The sequence below is a fragment of the Gorilla gorilla genome, chromosome 5 (genome assembly GCF_029281585.2).
Source record: "Gorilla gorilla gorilla isolate KB3781 chromosome 5, NHGRI_mGorGor1-v2.1_pri, whole genome shotgun sequence".
NCBI lineage: Eukaryota > Metazoa > Chordata > Mammalia > Primates > Hominidae > Gorilla > Gorilla gorilla.
This window is the reverse complement of record NC_073229.2, coordinates 72,600,703-72,612,749: the sequence shown is the minus strand read 5'-3', so window position 1 is coordinate 72,612,749 and position 12,047 is coordinate 72,600,703. Positions and strand designations below refer to the sequence as shown.

The following is a 12,047-nucleotide window of genomic DNA, read 5'->3' as shown; positions in this document are numbered from 1 at the left end:
AAACTTGGTCTAAGTAGATCTATTTCTTTTTTCTTTCTTTTCTTCTTCTTTTTTTTTTTTTTTTTGAGATGGAGTCTCACTCTGTCACCCAGGCCAGAGTGCAGTGGCATGATCTCTGCTCACTGCAACCTCCGCCTCCCTGGTTCAAGTGATTCTCCTGCCTCAGCCTCCCGAGCAGCTGGGATTACAGGCATGCACCACCACGCCCGGCTAATTTTTGTATTTGTAGTAGAGATGGTGTTTTGCTGTGTTAGCCAGGCTTGTCTCAAACTCCTGACCTCAGGTGATCTGCTCGCCTCAGCCTCCCAAAGTACTACAATTACAGGCATGAACCACCACACCCGGCCTAGATCTATTTCTAAACAAGGCATAATCTCTGCCCTACAGTCCAATGGGAAGTAAATACCAATAATATTTCAAAAAATATCTGAGAAGTTCTATATATAGGATATAAGTAGAAATAAATCGTAGTTCAGAGGAGAAAAATGTTAGCACTTGTTGGAGTCTCTAAAAAGGCTATAAAAAGAAAGTAGCATTGAGATGAGCCTTGAAGCACGGGTATTATGTTTTAAAATTGAATTTTATGAACTTATTCTATAAATAAACCTATTTATTTCTCATAAATTAGACAAAATAAGCTTCAAATAGAAGGAAATAAAATCATCTATAAGCCTGAGGTCAATATCAATGTTTTGTTTGTGGAGGATTGAATTACTGATTCCAATTTTTTATCCCTCCCATATATCTATGGTATTTGTTAGGGGACATGCATTCCCTCCAACTAAAGATTGTGTATTCTTTCCTGTGTCTTGATTTCTGAATTATCCATGTGACTTGCTTTGGTCAGTGTGATATTAGCAGACGTGACACAAGCAGTGGCTTGAAATGTGACTGCTCTCTTACATTTCTGCCATGAAAAAAATAAGCTGCTTCCTGATCCAAAAAGGATACAGACTTACAAAGAAGGCTTGAATCCTGTCAACACCTTGAAGCCAATTTCAAAAAAGTCTAGCCTAGATTAGCCAATAATCATCAAACAACCAATAGCATGTGATTAAGAATAAATCACTGTTTTAATCCACTGAGTTTTGGGGTGGTTTATTATGAAGGACAATTTTGTCAATAGCTAATACAGTGTTTTCTATGCTTTCAGATGTTTTTATAATAATGAGATTATACTGTAAATGTTATTTTGTAATCTGGTATTTACACTCAATAGATTGTGATTATATTTCTATTTGGATACTTCTTTTTAATGTCTGAATAATTTTTTTAACCTGTTCCCTCAAGTAGAAAGCTGTATGTTTTTAGTTTCAACTTGCGCTGCAAGTGGGAGAAAAACAAAACTGAGTGGATTAAACAAGGCAAAAGTTTATTTCTTACATGAATAAAAGAAGCTCTGGGCTGGTGTGATACCACATAATGTAGAATCCCAGGCCCAGGCTATCTCTTTCTCATGGTTCAGGAGGATGGAGTCAAGTAAATATGGGGAAGGGCATTTTTCACGAGTTGCACACACCATTTTATTTATATCCAAAGAGTAGAACTTAGTCACATAGCCATGACTAGCTATAAGAGAATTGATAAAAGTGGACTTTATATCAACTAATCAAGACACAGGTAAAAATGATGAGTTCTAGTCTCAGGTACAAAGTGGAGAACAAAGAGTGGACTATAATAGTCTCTGTGATTGACTTCTATGTTGTTTTTAATGTTTTAATATAATAAATAATGCTATGACTAAATTTATAGTTTTTGGCATGGAGAAATGGAGCAGATATTTGATAGGGAATGGAGTGAATATACAAAAACCTAGGGAGCTGTTTAAGAATAATGAGTGATATAATGTTGTAATAGTATAAATGTTGTGTAGGAGAATAGATGGAAATAAAGTTTGTTTTTCCAAAAATATATTTAATCTTGTATGCCCAGAAAGAGAAACAAATCCTGAGTTACCAGATCAACAATGCCAGGTCTTCATTTTCAGATTGTTATCTAATTAGTATATGAAGCACTTATGTTTACTAAGTGAACTGGTTGACCCAATACATAAAGCCATCCTTGAGAGTTTAACTCTCTCTAGAGTAAACCTCCTAAGAGTAACTTTGCTTACTCTTAGTAACCTCCCAAGTAACAGCTTAGGAGATTGATTTCAATAACTGAAATTAGAGGAGCGTAAAACTATTTAAAATATTTGCAGAATCTTGAGAAACCGATTGTGGCCAGAATATAAGTGCATGTGATAGGAATAAGGGTAGAGGTGGGAGCAAAGGTGGGACTGAAGATAAGTCTGGAATAGTCTCAAATTTTCATTTATTTTTCTTATCATTTACCGCTAATTTAAAATAACTTATTTTTTGGATTATAAAAGCAATGCATATTCTTTGTAGCAGTCTCCAGCATCTGGCAGCTGGATTCACAGCATACCTTGTTTTTATTGCCTATGAACATGATTACCCCCAATCCATTCTGCATAGCATTTTATGACTGACTTTTCTAATAGTGATTCTGTGTGGTACTCTCTTTCTTCATGGCACAGACAGGGTGGATGCTGTAGGACCATATAGACTTACCTTAGCTAATGTCTCGATTCACACCCCTGCTGCTTAATAAAGCCATCAATATCTATAGACTTTACACCGGGGGTTCTGCTGAATTGATCTGAGGTGGGACCCTGGTGTCAGTGTAGCTTTACAAAAAACCTTCTGGTAATGCTAATATGCAAGCAGAATGAAAATTACTGAATTAGTTAATTGATAGCTCCTTCTTGCTTCACAAATTACTGATCACCCACATTTGGCATTAATATTCCCATCTTCACGAAGCAAGCTAAGCTATTTTCAGCCAATTTTATACAATTTTTTTATGCAAAGCTAAACTTGGTCTTTTTGTGTCTTTTACCCACAGAACTAGTTCTACTCTGTGACATTACAAAGGATAAGTCTATCCTTTTCCACATGACAGCCTGTTAATTACTTGAACATTTGCTAAACATGGCCTTCCTAAATATTCACTTCCCAAGCTAAACATATAGAATTTGAAAAAAAAGAAAACATCGATGTTTTGCTATTAGCTTAGCCCATCCCTGGTTGGACATTGAGCCTGTCACATTCCATAGCTCAGAAGGATTTGTATTTCTAAATGCCTTACATTCCTTAAAGACACAGTTTACAAACAGACTCAGATAGCTTTGAATCATGCTACATACCAGAAAATTCCTTTCTCTTATTATCAAGCACAGAAACGCCTGGTCTATATCAAAATGACTGAAATGTTATCCAGTTAACATTTTTTTACTTTAAATAATTATTTCAAATGTAAATACAGAGTAGAATTACTAGAATGTAATATACTATTAGCTACAGAAAACACAAGATACAATATTTATGCTATATAATATAATATAAATAACTCCTCTTTTTATTTTGGAACACCAGTTATTCTGAAAAGTGAATTCTTTTACAATTTGTCCTATGCTCATAGGCAGAAATAAAACCTTTCTGTCAGATATCAAAAAGTGCCTATAAGCTTTTTGTTTGACAACACCCAGCCCTTTCCACAGATCTTTTGATGACAAAGTTTCTAGTTTTCTAATTATCATGTTTAATCCTTTGTGAACATGTCCCCTGTTTCCACTGTGATCTGCGCAGTGAAGAATAGAATGGAACTCTCAATTCTCTGGCTCTGGAGTAACTCTTTGGCTACTTACGTAGGCTAGGTCTTTGATAACCCATTTAAAATGTCAGCATTGAGAATAGCCCAGCAGACTATGACCAAGCATCTCACTCTGGCCTATTAATCATAACCCAAGCCATTATCAATTGTCCATAGAAAAAAGCCTAAGGGCTGGCAGATATTCAGGATCATTTATAATCAGGCCCCAACTTACCCTTTCTCCCATATTACCCACTCCTACTTAAAATTGTTTTCTTATTAAATCAGTCTACTCACTATCTCTTTGAATCATGTCAGAGAGGCCAGGCACGGTGGTTCGTGCCTGTAATCCCAGCACTTTGGGAGGCCAAGGCAGACAGATCACTTGAGATTAGGAGTTCAATACCAGCCTGGCCAACATGGTGAAACCCCACCTCTACTAAAAATACAAAAGTTAGCCAGAAATTGCTTGAACCCGGGAGGCGGAGTTTGCAGTGAGCTGAGATCATGCCACTGCACTCCAGCCTGGGTAACAGAGAGAGAATCTGTTTCAAAAAAAAAAAACATGTCAGAGCTATTTCTGCCTGCTCAACTACTAGACCATTTCCTCTTTCATGAAATGAAGCCTCCTCCCACTAACAGAATCCTCTCTTCGCATATAATCTACTCAAAATTCAAACAACAGCACAACCCCAGTCTCTTCCTCAAAACAGTGTCGGAGTGCCAAAGTTCACAGAATTGTATACTTTCTTTGAAAACGTCTTGCCCTTATTGTATATACTGGTTACAGTAGTAGCAACAACAACAATAATAATTGTCTAATGATGGTTACTATTTCACTGAGCACTTTGCTAGTCAATTCATGTATAACCCTAATGGGTAGATCTTATTTTACCTATTTTACAGGTTAGTAAACTAAGACTTCAAGTAGGGTGAGTTACTAGGATTCAATTCCTGGTCTGCTTGACTCTGTAGTACTAGGTCACCTTATCTCTTTTGACCTGCTTTGTCCTGAATTCATCCACTTCTATTATTATTTAATTTTTGCTGTGTTTGATGTAGTTTACTTTTAACTTATAAAATAATAATTTAGAGCAAATTAGTTTCATCTTCATATTTATATATTAAGTTTAACTATGTAAAACTCAAGAGCATTATAAATGCCTGAAAGAATCCTAAAAATGCTGTGACATTTGCTACCTAAGTCAGTTTACACTGATTCCTATTCAAATGGCATCACCCTTTCTTTGTTGGAATTCAATTACATGCATTCTAATTAAGAGATTCCTGGGTGAGCTTTACACCCTTTAGAAGTGAGAACTTGACTTAGACGTGTGGTATATGAGTTGGCCACAATTCTCCAGTCAACTTCCCAGGCAGTTCTCTTTCCAGGGCCTTATCTGAATGGTTTAGTTCCTCCCTATCATGCCAATAGCCAACCTCATTTTTGCCTTATCTGTCTTGCCTTCCCTAAGTGGCGCTCCAAGCACAGGTCATCCAATTGTAGTTCTTCTGTATTATGTGCACTCAAGCTTCTGCTCTTTTTTCAAAGGTGTGGTTGAGGTGTGTGCTAATGAGTACTTTTTCTCCAGGTGCCTCATCTTCACCATATCAACTTGCATGCATTTTACCAGAAGCCAGTTAGAGAGAGGGCTTGATTCACAGAGGTGACCTGGATGCTAGCATTTATGGCACTGTAAAGGTACAGAATTCTGACAGCAGGACTTTTCAACCCCCTAAAATCACAATACATATTCAGCCCTTACCACGAGTCCTACTGCAATGACTCAGACTCTTGGCTTTTGAAAGTAAGTGGCGAAAGGAAAAAGCATATCTCAGCAGTGCTGAAGATTGAGGAAGGAGGCACTAGTGAAGCACCAAGGACAGAGTTGTCTTGAGTGTTAGAATTTTGCCAATCTAATATCACAAAAATTGCATAGTGGAATTGAATTTTCCTTCTTCAATCCCTTGTCAAGTAAGACAGGATAGAAGATAATGATCTTAATAATTATGTATAAATATATGTAGCTAGTACTTTTCCTGTGGTTTCTAAACTACATTAAGGTCATAGTCTTTTTATTTAAAATATTATGTGTACTTTAAGGCAAGTAGTTAGCTAGTTCTCAAGCATTTCTATTAGGCAGTGCCATATTATTAACCTTGTTTTACCACAGACAAATTTTATTGACTTATTGTTTAGTCTTACAGAAAGATCACAGAGAACAGTAGAATTAAAATAATTTCATGTAATCTTTGTGGTCGTTGTGTTTTCTTTGAATAAATAATAGATCTAAATCTGTTGGTAAATCTAGGTGAGCAGTCTGTACTTAAAGAAAAATCATGTATTGTGTATGAGGTCAATGGAATGTTTGAATGAAGTAACATTGCCAAGTATTAAGTTGGCTATTACAAGTTCCTGTAGTGATCCATTTATCTCATCTTCCAGAATAATATGTTTCTAGAACATGATTGATACATTCTAATTCAGATTAAAATTTATATCTTCTTATAATTCAGGTTTACTTCTGTTGTTATTCACAATTTTAAGGAAAGACTACAAATTTTTCTGGGACTAATATTATTGCTTTCCTTTATTGTATATATTTAAAAGGAAAAAAGGAACTCAGTCCTCAAGTTCAATCAACCACTGATTGATATAAGGTTTTGCTTAGCAACATAGATTTTTAAATCAATGAATTTATTAATGTGAACCATGTACAACATATATGAGATGCAAATTCTTCAGGAACATTCAGCAAGCAAGAAGGAAATCTTATAGCTAAATGACTCACAAATAGCCCTGCCTGCCTGATTTATTATGGATTACTTGTATGAGTCATAAACACCAAAGCTCAGTTACTGGTATGTGACATCATGATATCACATGACTCTACTGGCAGGCATAGCTTTATAAGCTCTAATTTCATAATTAACATTTTCAGGGTAAGATGGATAGGACATCGCAGTTACAAGGCTTTCAACAAAAGCCTGGAGATACATGAAATATTATATTGGTGAGTAGAGTTTACTGACTGTAAGTCATATAAGGTAATGATTCAATGCTGAAGGAACTATCATTTTGCTTTTAATGGAGATTATGATAACAGTATGGTCTTTCTAGCTCTTGTGCTGTATTTGTTTCATGATGGCTGACAGCTAACATTCCAACAAAGGGTTACATACTGGTAACTTTCCATTTAAAAATTCAAATACCTCCAATAATGCCAATAAAAAAAGAGAGTTTTGGCATTTTGCCTACATTGTATGCACTGTACAGTTACTTTTTAGCTGATTGATTGATTGATATGCATGGGGATATGATTGGCATATGTTCTCAATGAGTTGAGTGTAATTGACTGACAGATGAGGCAATTCCTTTGTTACAGTGCAAGACTTTGGATTTCCTGGAAAGAGGTATTTTTAATGATGAGTAAATCAATATTTTAATAATTTTTAAGTGGTATCTAATAAAATCTGGCTTTAAATCTGTTTCTCTCTTCCTCAATCTCTTTGATTAATTTTCTGCAGCAATGGAGGGAAATGATGTGATGAATAATTTAAATGAGATAATTTTTAAAATGTATATGTATATATTAGTGCATAAGACTGAAACTGAAGAATAGCCTGTCTCATATTCTGCACCACTGTAAATCTTCAAGGGCAGATTCTGCCTTATTGAGTATATCTCTAGGATATAGCTCAGTGTCTGGCATATGTGCATATTTAAAAATATAAATTGAAAAGAAAAATATATTCCCCATCTTTGTGAATAGCCACACTAACAAGGCCCTTGTTGGTAGAGCAGGAAAGTAGTCCATTCCAAGTTATTCAGCTAGTAGGGTCTCTATGGTTTACTACATGCTAGAAACTGACTAGTAAATATTGGAACTTACTTATTGTTGTTATTTGAATGTTTGAATATTTTACTTTTAAATCTGCAGTAAAAGATGAGAAAAATATCAACAGGCTCCTATGTTCTTAGTGCCTGCACAGTTAGCACTAATGCTCTAAGTTGAGTGACAATTTTTATAACACAGTTTTTGTTTAAATCTTTTGCTACTTTTGCTCATAAAATTTCCCACTTTGAATAACATAGTAAATGTTGCATCTGTCTATGAACCTGAATATTATCCAAGTTCAGGTCCTAAAGATAAAGAGAATTGACTTATTGACTCTGATAATAAATTCCCATATCATTGGCATCATGCCAGTGTTATTTCTTCATTTTCTTCCTTGTACTTTTGTCTTTGTCATATGTATATTGAGTGTTCATATGTCAAATTCCGTGTTCCAGATACCATCAGTAAATGATAATCAAAAGAGTAATAAAACAATGTTATATTTATTAAATTATAATTGTATTAATAAAGACTTTGCCCCATTGAGCAAACTTTATATGTGGCTTTATAGGCTCACTGTGATGTCATGCTTCAGTCACCTCTAGATTATTTGCTTTGCATCATGTTCATATGTGCAGTCCTTTCTTCCACCCAGGAGAAAAGGAACCCATCACCTCATTGCCATACCATCTGGCTAGAGTAGGAGTGGAGTTTGCTCCTCTGAGAGTCATTTTCTTCTAACTAGCAGCCACACTGTCCAATTGAGAAAAAGTTTTATAGTATTTTGATGCCAATTAATGGATTAATGAGCGTTTATACATCACTTCTTATGAACAAGGGAGATTGGGAAGAAGAACAAAGATTAAGAAGAGGAGAAGGAAGAAGAAAATGTTTATATGTGTATAAATGTGCATGTGTTTACACTTGTATATGTTTACACATATACATGTATGAAGATATGTGTATAAATGTGTATGTGTTTATATTTACACATATAAACATTTTCTTCTTCCTTCTCAAAAACTATTTGCAAACATAATTACATTAATGATATAAATTCTTAAACTTAGGCTTTTCAAATTTTAGATCTATGGTCCAGGCCCAATAAGCTCTACCATGTGGCTATTTCAGGCATTTTATAATAAAATAAGATAGTTAAATAGAAAAGACAAGTAAATTAAGTGAGGGGTTTCATTGTTGCTATTAAGTTAGGAGAGACCTCTGCATGCCGAAGAGAAAGGAACTTTACTAATTAAAACGGAAGGAGTGATGAGAAAACAAGTTATCTAAGAAGGGAGAGAGGAATAAATCAGTGTTTATTACAAGTGAGGTAGCTTTAAACAACATGAGGAATCTTTCTCTGTCCAAAGGGAAAGGTAAATATAGAAACAAAATTATGATGGATAGAAGTGAGAGAAACTTGGAAGTTTTCTCCAGATGGATTTTAAAGGCATTAGCTCAGACAGAGGACTAAAATGAGAGTAAGACCAGAGACTCAAGGAAGCAGTTGTTCTGGGAAATCACTACGGTGTGAAATTAGCAGATGATATATGAAATAATTGCACAGGAGTACAAAAGAATCCAGTGGAAGTCTGACCAGTCATTTCTGCATTTGGTCTAATACCATTTAGGGGCCAGAGCAGAAGTGGTGGAAGGAAACAAGATTGGGATAATCCAGGACTGGGATTGACAGAACAGGCACACCAACCACGAAGGATGTGAGCCTGGGTTAGTGGAAGGGCAACATTGAGGGCTGCCCATGGACTGCTGCTGCTTGGGAGTCCAGCATGGATGCCACTGCTCCTTATTTGTTAGCAAGGCCAATCAAAAGCTGTCTCTAGTGTTTTCTCTCTGTTCTATCAGAAGATAAAAAGGGACTAATCTCTTCTCTCCTGATCATTATCAGCTCAGGTTTATTGGGGGTTCATCCTGCTTTCATTCAAATGCTCAGCCGTATGATATTAATATCCTTTATATATGAGTGGCAAAAAGGTACAATGATCTAGCAGAACCCTAATGAACTATGGCATACAGAAGAAATTTATTATACACCTGATTGGATAAGAATTGACAGGTTAGGTACTAGCACTGATAGAACACTATGTAGCATCTTAAAAAAATAGATTTCAAGGTATTAATTCCAGAGGAAAGCTGATTACATGGAACATTTAGGGATTCAACATATTATTCTAAATTAGGCACATGATAAAATGCTATCTTTGATACGAAAGAGATAAGTAAAAATTCAACAATTTGGCTTTTCAGAAGCTTTTATGTATATATAGTGCCATCTCCCTAATAATGTGAGAATTTTTTACTAAAGGTGTTGACTCAACATGATTACAGGATCCCTATGACATTGCAGCATATTTCTCTGATATGGTTTGTCTGTGTCCCCACCCAAACCTCATCTTGAATTGTAGCTCCCATAATTCCTATGTGTTGTGGGAGGGACCTGATTGGAAGTTAATTGAATCATGAGCGTGGTTTCCTCCATACTGTTCTCCCAGTAGTCAATAAGTCTCATGAGATTTGATGGTTTTATAAGCAGTGTATTAGTCCGTTTTTATGCTGCTGATAAAGACATACCTGAGACTGGGAAGAAAAGGAGGTTTAATTTGACTTACAGTTCTACATGGTTGGGGAGGTCTCATAATCATAGCAGAGGGTGAAAGGCACATCTTACATGGTGGCAGCAAGAGAAAATGAGGAAGAAGCAAAAGTGGAAACCCCTGACAAACCCATCAGATCTTGTAAGACTTATTCACTATTGCAAGATTGGCATGGGAAAGACCAGCCCCCATGATTCAATTACCTCCCCCTGGATCCCTCCCACAACATGTAGGAATTCTGGGAGATATAATTTAAGTTGAGGTTTTAGTAGGGACACAGCCAAACCATATAATTCCACCTCTAACCCCTCCAAATCTCATCTCCTCACTTTTCAAAACCAATCATGCCTTTGCAACAGTCCCCCAAAGTCTTTCACTCATTTCAGCATGAACTCAAAGTCCACAGTCCAAAGTCTCATCCGAGACAAGGCAAGTCTCTTCCACCTATGAGCCTGTAAAATCAAAAGCAAGCTGGTTACTCTCTAGATACGATGGGGGTACAGGTATTGGGTAAATTCAGCCATTCCAAATGGGAGAAATTGGCCAAAACAAAGTGGTTACAGGGCCCATGCAAGTCTGAAATCCAGTGCAGCAGTCAAATTTTAAAGCTCCAAAATGATCTCCTTTGACTGTAGGTCTCACATCCAGGTCACACTGATGCAAGAGGTGGGTTCCCATGGTCTTGGGCAGCTCCATCCCTTTGGTTTTGCATGGTACAGCCTCCCTCCTGGCTGCCTTAATAGGCTGGCATTAAGTGTTTGTGGCTTTTCCGGGTGCATTGGTGCAAGCTGTTGGTGGGTCTACCATTCTGGGGTCTGAAGGACAGTGGCTCTCTTCTCACAGCTCCACTAGGCAGTGCTCCAGTAGGGATTCTCTGTGGGGGCTCTGACCCCACATTTCCCTTCCACACTGCGCTAGCAGAGGTTCTCCATGAGGGCCCTGCTCCTGCAGTAAACTTTTGCCTGGGCATCCAGGCATTTCTATACATCTTTGAAACCTAAGTGGAGGTTCCCAAACCTCAATTCTTGACTTCTATGTACCCACAGGCTCAGCACCACTTGGAAGCTGCCAAGGCTTGGAGCTTCCACCCTCTGAAGCCACAGCCCAAGTTCTATGTTGGCCCCTTTCAACCATGGCTGGAGCAGCTGGGACACAGGGCACCAAATCCCTAGGCTGCACACAGCATGGGGACCCTGGGCCCAGCCCACAAAACCACTTTTTCCTCCTAGGCCTCCAGGCCTGTGATGGCAGGGGCTGCCATGAAGGTCTCTGACATGGCCTGGTTACATTTTCCCATGGTCTTGGAGATTAACATTAGGCTCCTTGCTACTTATGCAAATTTCTGCAGATGGCTTGAATTTCTCCCCAGAAGATGGGTTTTTCTTTTCTATCACATAGTCAGGCTGCAAATGTTCCAAACTTTTATGCTCTGCTTCCCCTGTAAAACTAAATGCCTTTAACAGTACCAAAGTCACCTCTTGAATGCTTTGTTGCTTAGAAATTTCTTCCACCAGGTACCCTAAATCATTGCTCTTAAGTTCAAAGTTCCACAAATTTCTAGGGCAGGGGCAAAATGCCACCCGTCTCTTTGCTAAAACACAACAAGAGTCACCTTTGCTCCAGTCCCCAGCAAGTTCCTCATCTCCATCTGAGACCACCTCAGCCTGGCCCTTATTGTTCATATCACTATCACCATTTCTGTCAAAGCCATTCAACAAATCTCTAGGAGCTTCCAAACTTTCCCACATTTTTCTGTCTTCTTCTGAGCCCTCCAAGCTGTTCCATCCTCAGTCTGTTATCCAGTTCCAAAGTCGTTTCCACATTTTCGGGTATCTTTTCAGCAACACATCACTCTACTGGTACCAATTTACTGTATTATTCTGTTTTTATGCTGCTGATAAAGACATACCCGAGACTGGGAAGAAAAGGAAGTTTAACTTAA

At 37.3% G+C, this 12,047-nt stretch overlaps 1 long non-coding RNA gene across 1 annotated transcript in view; it reads left to right on the top strand.

The window, feature by feature from the left end:
• Nucleotides 1-6,573: 6,573 nt before the first annotated feature.
• Nucleotides 6,574-12,047, top strand: part of LOC134758668 (uncharacterized) — a 179,332-nt gene continuing 173,858 nt past the window's right edge. Inside the window, exon 1 of the long non-coding RNA XR_010134104.1 lies at nucleotides 6,574-6,668. This is a non-coding gene — a long non-coding RNA (uncharacterized lncRNA). The remainder of the gene's footprint in view (nucleotides 6,669-12,047) is intronic.